Here is a 6,000-nt window from a genome sequence, read left to right as displayed (position 1 = left end):
ATTAAGTTGTTCAAAAATGTTTTCAGCTGTTTGGTAGATGATGTCTTTGAGATTCTTAATGCCTCCTTACTCTCTGGAATCTTCTGCACAGGTCTCAAATGCTATTACAGCACCATTGTTGGAAAAGAGTAATCTTGATCCATGTGTTCTTGCGAACTACAGACCAATCTCAAATCTTCCAAAATTCTTGAAAAGGTTGTGTACCAACAATTACATTTATATCTGTCATATCACAATTTGTTTAACATTTAGCAGTCTGGTGTTAACCAGTACTGTGGTGTATGGTGTATGGTGTACGGTGAAGTTAACCACCGTACAGAAACTGTCCTGGTCAGAGTTGTTAACGATCTTAAAATTAGCTCAGACAACCATAAAGTTTCTATTCTTGTACTTCTTGACCTCCATGCAGCCTTCGACACAGTTAACCATATAATTCTTCTTCAGCACTTAGAACACTGTTTAGGCCTTAGAGGCACAGTTCTTAATCAGCTTTCTCCCTATCTTACTGGAAGATCTTTTTCTCTTTCTATTGGTAACTTTGAATCAGTTGAAGTCGGCATTCAATATGGAGCCCCTCAAGGGACAATTCTTGGTCCACTGCTGTTTAAATTGTATATGCTCCCACTTAGGTCAATGAATACAATATTTCATATCACTCCTATGTTGATGACACACAAAACATATCTGTTTCTGCCAGCAACCTTAGCCCAATGAATGACCTCATCCAATGCATTGCAGATATCAAACATTAGATGGCCACAATTTTTTTTTATATCTAAATGAGGACAAAACAGAGATTCTTTTAGTAGGTCCCAAGGTTTTTTAGGCACCAGATTCACTCTTTGTTGACTCCCCTGTAGGTAAAACCTTGTGAGCATGCAAAAAACTTGGGTGTGATTTTAGATGCGGTTCTGAATTCCAGAAGCACATATCTAATATCTCCAAGACTGCCCTTTATATATCATATCTAAAACTTATCTAAAGTAAGATGCTTCCTGTCACAGTCAGACTATGAAAAGCTGGTTAATGCATTCATTTCTAATAGATTTGATTACTGTAATGCACTTTTTGCTGGACATTCAAAATGCTGCAGCTGCAGCTTATGTTACATGTTTTTATATATGTAATACATTCTTATCTTATATGTTCTTATCTCTCTATGTTTTTGTCATGTATGAATGTATCTTTGCCTGTTTTTTGGGGATTTTTTTTGCTTTTTACTTGAAGAACATTATGTCTACGCCTGTCGTATGAAATGTGCTATATAAATAAACTTGACTTGACTTGACCTGACATGGCCACTGATGGAAAAGTCTCCCTGCCTCTTACTGAACCATATCATCATCATGATCTGACAATAAATATTATATCTTACACTACATTTCTACTGTATTTCAAAGTGAATATTAGAGAATTGAAATCAAGGAGAAGCTGCAGGTCATGTGTACAGTTTCATGCAGCATTAAAATGTTACACAGATACCTAAGGAAAACATACCAAGGCTGAAAAGATTCAAAGGGTCAAACTTGTAAGCCTTATGATCTGACATGTGTACTATATAATTTTTTCGGTTTGTCTAAAGATAAAAATGTGAAGCAGTCAACATATATATATATATATATTTAAAAGAAATGGTAGCTGTATGGTAGCATTTAACAGCCTACACTCAAAATATCTCAAAATGATGCCTGAGCACATCTGATATGAACTATAAGAGGCAGCCACAGATGGTAGAAGAGTGGAATAAGCTAACTAATGACTCTGAACAAAGTGCAACTGAAAAAAACATACTCTAAACCTTATAATACAATGTAAGGGCATCATCGGGAAACACTGTACTGAGTATCTATTTTGACAATCCTATTTGTTTTATATTTATTGCCACTGACTGTTCACTAAGCCTCATCTCCAAACAGCAATTGTCCAATCAAAGTTTAGCAATTGTAAACTGATAATAAACGGGCTGATGCAACACATAAAATGCCCCCATTTTCTCATGAATAATGTTTTAGGGTTTTCCGAATATAAAAATGCCAAGCAGTCAAAGTATACATATTTAAAAGAACTCTGTATGGTAGTATTTAACCGTCTAGACTCATCTCAAAATATTGTACTGAGTATCCATTTTGACAATGAATTTGTTTAATATTCATTGCCACCAACTGTTCACAATCTCCAAACAGCAATTGTCCAATCAAAGTTCAGCAATTATAAAGGCTCAATAGGCCTGTCCCACATAGTAACACCGACAGCAGTATGTATTACTATGTGAGGTTACAGGACTGGAACATCCACTGCATTTGAGCTGGGGTGCAGAATTTAGAGTGTCTGTCTCTTAACGTCATTTTACACTCCAACAACTCCAGCCAAACTTGCCTTAGACAGTGTTATGTTTCCAGACTCATTGATTATTCATCATCCTCTAATTTTCATTTGTAAAAGTGAAGCAGACTGTTAAAATACAATCAGTCATAAATCTAACCTTTGTGTTGCATGTCCAAGTATGTTTTTTTATATTAGACTTTGAAACCAACCAAGGGTTACCTTAGATTTACATAACATTACATTTTATTCATGATGGATAACTAGCTATTCAGAAACTACACGACTCCTTTTTTTTAAGGTATGGTAGCATGTATGTGGCCATTATGTGTGTATTTAAGACCCTTTTGTAGGCTTCTCATTGTAAATCTAATCAGCAAGAAACATTAAAAAGTTGGAGACTGAGCTTTCAACCAAGTTTTGGCATTAGTATTAGTTTGTATGCTAGCTAGCTACAGCTTTTAAAATCTTCTAGTGACAACTGTCACTTTAGTTGCTAAATCCACAGTCATTGGCTAGAAATGAACACTGCTTTTGTTTACTTCTTTGTGAAATCAAAGACTAGTTGGTTCAAAAGTTACGACAAATTTCAGTTAATCTTGGTAAAATTCTTTGGCGAGTCAGCCAGATATCAGCAATACAGAAGGTGTCAAATGCTCAATATCTCATTTTAGAATGAATGGTCAGACGTCTGAACAGTATTTTCTACCTTTAATTAATGGATGCTGTTTGACATTTTTACATATTTAATACCTTATTATTTAAGTTCTAAGTCCTGCTGTCTGAGATAGTAGCCACTATTTTATTACAGTAATAAATCAGGGACTAATTGGATCTTGTGCAAACCAGACCTATTCATCACATAGTACACAGGGTTTTTAAATAAACAATGATGTGTTTCTGTGTTTATCCAGTCTGACTTTTAAACTTTCTGACATTTTTCCATCTCAGTGCACCTTCTCCAATGAGGCCAGCATGATAAGTATTCAGGAGGAACATCCGGGTCCAGATGTTACATGCAAAAATTCATCACATACAGATATGAGTTTATGTATGTGTGTGGGTGTTGTGTGACGGTGGTGGATGGGGAAAGTCAAAAAGAGAGAAAAGCAGAGATGGAAAGCGAGCATGCTTGAGATACACTGAATGTGTTTATACGTGCGTGTTTGTTTATATGTGTGTGCTGTCAGTTCCCTAATGAAAACATGGCATCACTCCAAAGATGTGGTTTCTCTGAAGTTGACAGCCAGCTCTTGCACTGATGCTGCTCCTCTAGAAAAGCTAAATAAAAACTATTCCCTTTGTGACTGTACATCATTTATCATCATCACCTTTATTTACCACTGGTGGGTTGAGTCAAGAGTGCTTGCAGGGCTTGGAGCCAGAGGTAAGTACGTTTTGGCGAACTATGTAAGAAAGGCAAAACAAAAAATGGACCCAGGACGCAACAGCTGTAAATACGTTTCATAATGATAATGTCGTCACATAAACATACTCTCCACTGATAAATAGATTTCATTAAGATCTTTTTACTTGATATATACTTCAGATCTAATTTACTTTTGATTCCTCCCTGGCTCCAGGCCCTTGTATTACTCAAATTTCAAAACTGGCACATACATTTATTCAAAGTGAGAAACAGCTCCATGTGTGGCACAACTTCAAATATATTGTTGGCTACACAATCATTTAGCTTCAGTTGCTGGGGGGTTACTTTAATAGTGCCCAAGTGCACCGTGGCAGTAATTGCACTGGAGTCCTTAGGTCTCTTTGACTAAAAGATTAATCGAATAATCGAAAAATGAATTGGCAGATTAATCGATAATGAAAATGGAGGGGTTGGGGGGGTACATAAAGTAAAGTACATAAAAGTACTAAAAGTGCTTTTATGCTTGTTTTTGCCACTGTCAGGCTCAGATTGTTATTTTAAGTGTCTGACAATGAAAGTAAACACAGGAACTAGATGCCTGTCACAGCATTATGGCTAACTGCATAGTGAACTACATCCAGGGCAGTTTGTTGGCTAACTGAAACACCCACACATTCATCCACGCATATATCCACGAAAAATACTTATGGAATTAAAATATATTAAAATATATTATACATATATATATACACACAGTACAGTGCAAAAGTTTTAGGCACTAAAAGTAAAGTGAGAATGCTTACAAAAATATTGCTATAAATTGTTTTAATGTATCAATTAACTTCTGACAAAGTTGAGTAAACAGCAGAAACCTAAATGAAATCAATATTTGCTGTGAGCAGCTTTGCCTTTAAAACAGCAGCAGTTCTCCACGGCACACTTTAACACAGTTTTTCATGGTAACTTGCAGGTAGGTTGTTGTAACCATCCTGGAGAAAGAATGCTCTTCTATGGATTTATTATTTAGGCTATCTCAGGTGCTTTTTCATGTAATCCCAGATTGACTCTATGATGTTGAGATCAGGGCTCTGTGGGGGGCATACCATACCATTTGTTGCAGGACTCATCATTCATCTTGTTGCTGAAAATAGTTCTTTATGACTCCAGCTGTATGGTTGGGTCATTGTCATGTCATGAATAAATTTGGGACCGATCAGACACCTCCCTGATGGTATTGCATAATGGATAAGAATCTAAACATCTAAGGTGCCTAAAACTTTTGCACAGTACTGTATATATATATATGTATATATATTTGAATATATGAAGACATCGGACTGACTTATATGTAACAAAACTGAACTATGAAATCACAATTTTCATTTAAGTAAGTGATGATGACCATTGACCTTTGCTGCTTGTTGTGTGGTTCATATCCTTGCAAGTGCATATGCGTGATAATGTTAATGTTAGTCTAGCTGTTGTGTGTCGAATCAATTCGGTGAAATACAATAAGCTTGTGCGTTCTTGTAGGGGTGTGTGCCTGAATCCAAATATGTTATTTGAAAAAAGACAAATAGTGTTTTTTTTTTTTACAAATGTTTATTTTGTACAAATATTTTAAAAAGAAAAAAAAACATGTCAAATACCAGTGCGCAAGTCAGTTACATCACTATCTCAGTCTCTGTCCTCTGCTCCACTGTTACACCTTTCAGCAAGTCTCAACGAGGGGAGTCATTTCCTAATTTGGACAATTTGGACACCCCCAGAGTTGGGGGTGTTCCCTAGAGATAAAGCTGAGCTACTGACACAAGCGAAGTGCTCTCAAGGGACTCTCCATAACCCGTTGTTCCTCTTCTCTTTTCCACAAAGTTCGGTTGTAAAAAATAGGCAATGAATGAAAAGTGCAAAGCAAGAATCACCTTTGAAGTTCTTCCCTACACATTAGATGTTGCGTGGTCTCTGTATTATGGGTGTATTAGAGGTCTGTCTGCACTGAAGCAATCAGGTAAGTTTTAGTTCAGTAGTCAGTGCAGTCATCTATGATTTGGAAGACTCGAGTTTGAGAACCAGTGTGGGGACCTCCTTCATAAGATAGTTTATTCATGAACACTTATTTTAACACTTTAATATCCTAAATTAAAAGCGTAATGAAAACAAATACTGGATTTTCAAGCCTATGTCCACTTTTATTATACAAATACAAATGCAAATACAGAGCTCTCCGCACATCCCTACATTCTAGTGTGTTACAGCTAATTCATTGATTATGGACCACTTTACTTTTGTTATCACAAAAAAACTAGGGA

This window comes from Thunnus albacares, chromosome 20 (assembly GCF_914725855.1).
Source record: "Thunnus albacares chromosome 20, fThuAlb1.1, whole genome shotgun sequence".
Lineage (NCBI taxonomy): Eukaryota > Metazoa > Chordata > Actinopteri > Scombriformes > Scombridae > Thunnus > Thunnus albacares.
The sequence above is the reverse complement of the archived record's forward strand: the minus strand, read 5'-3'. Positions refer to the sequence as shown.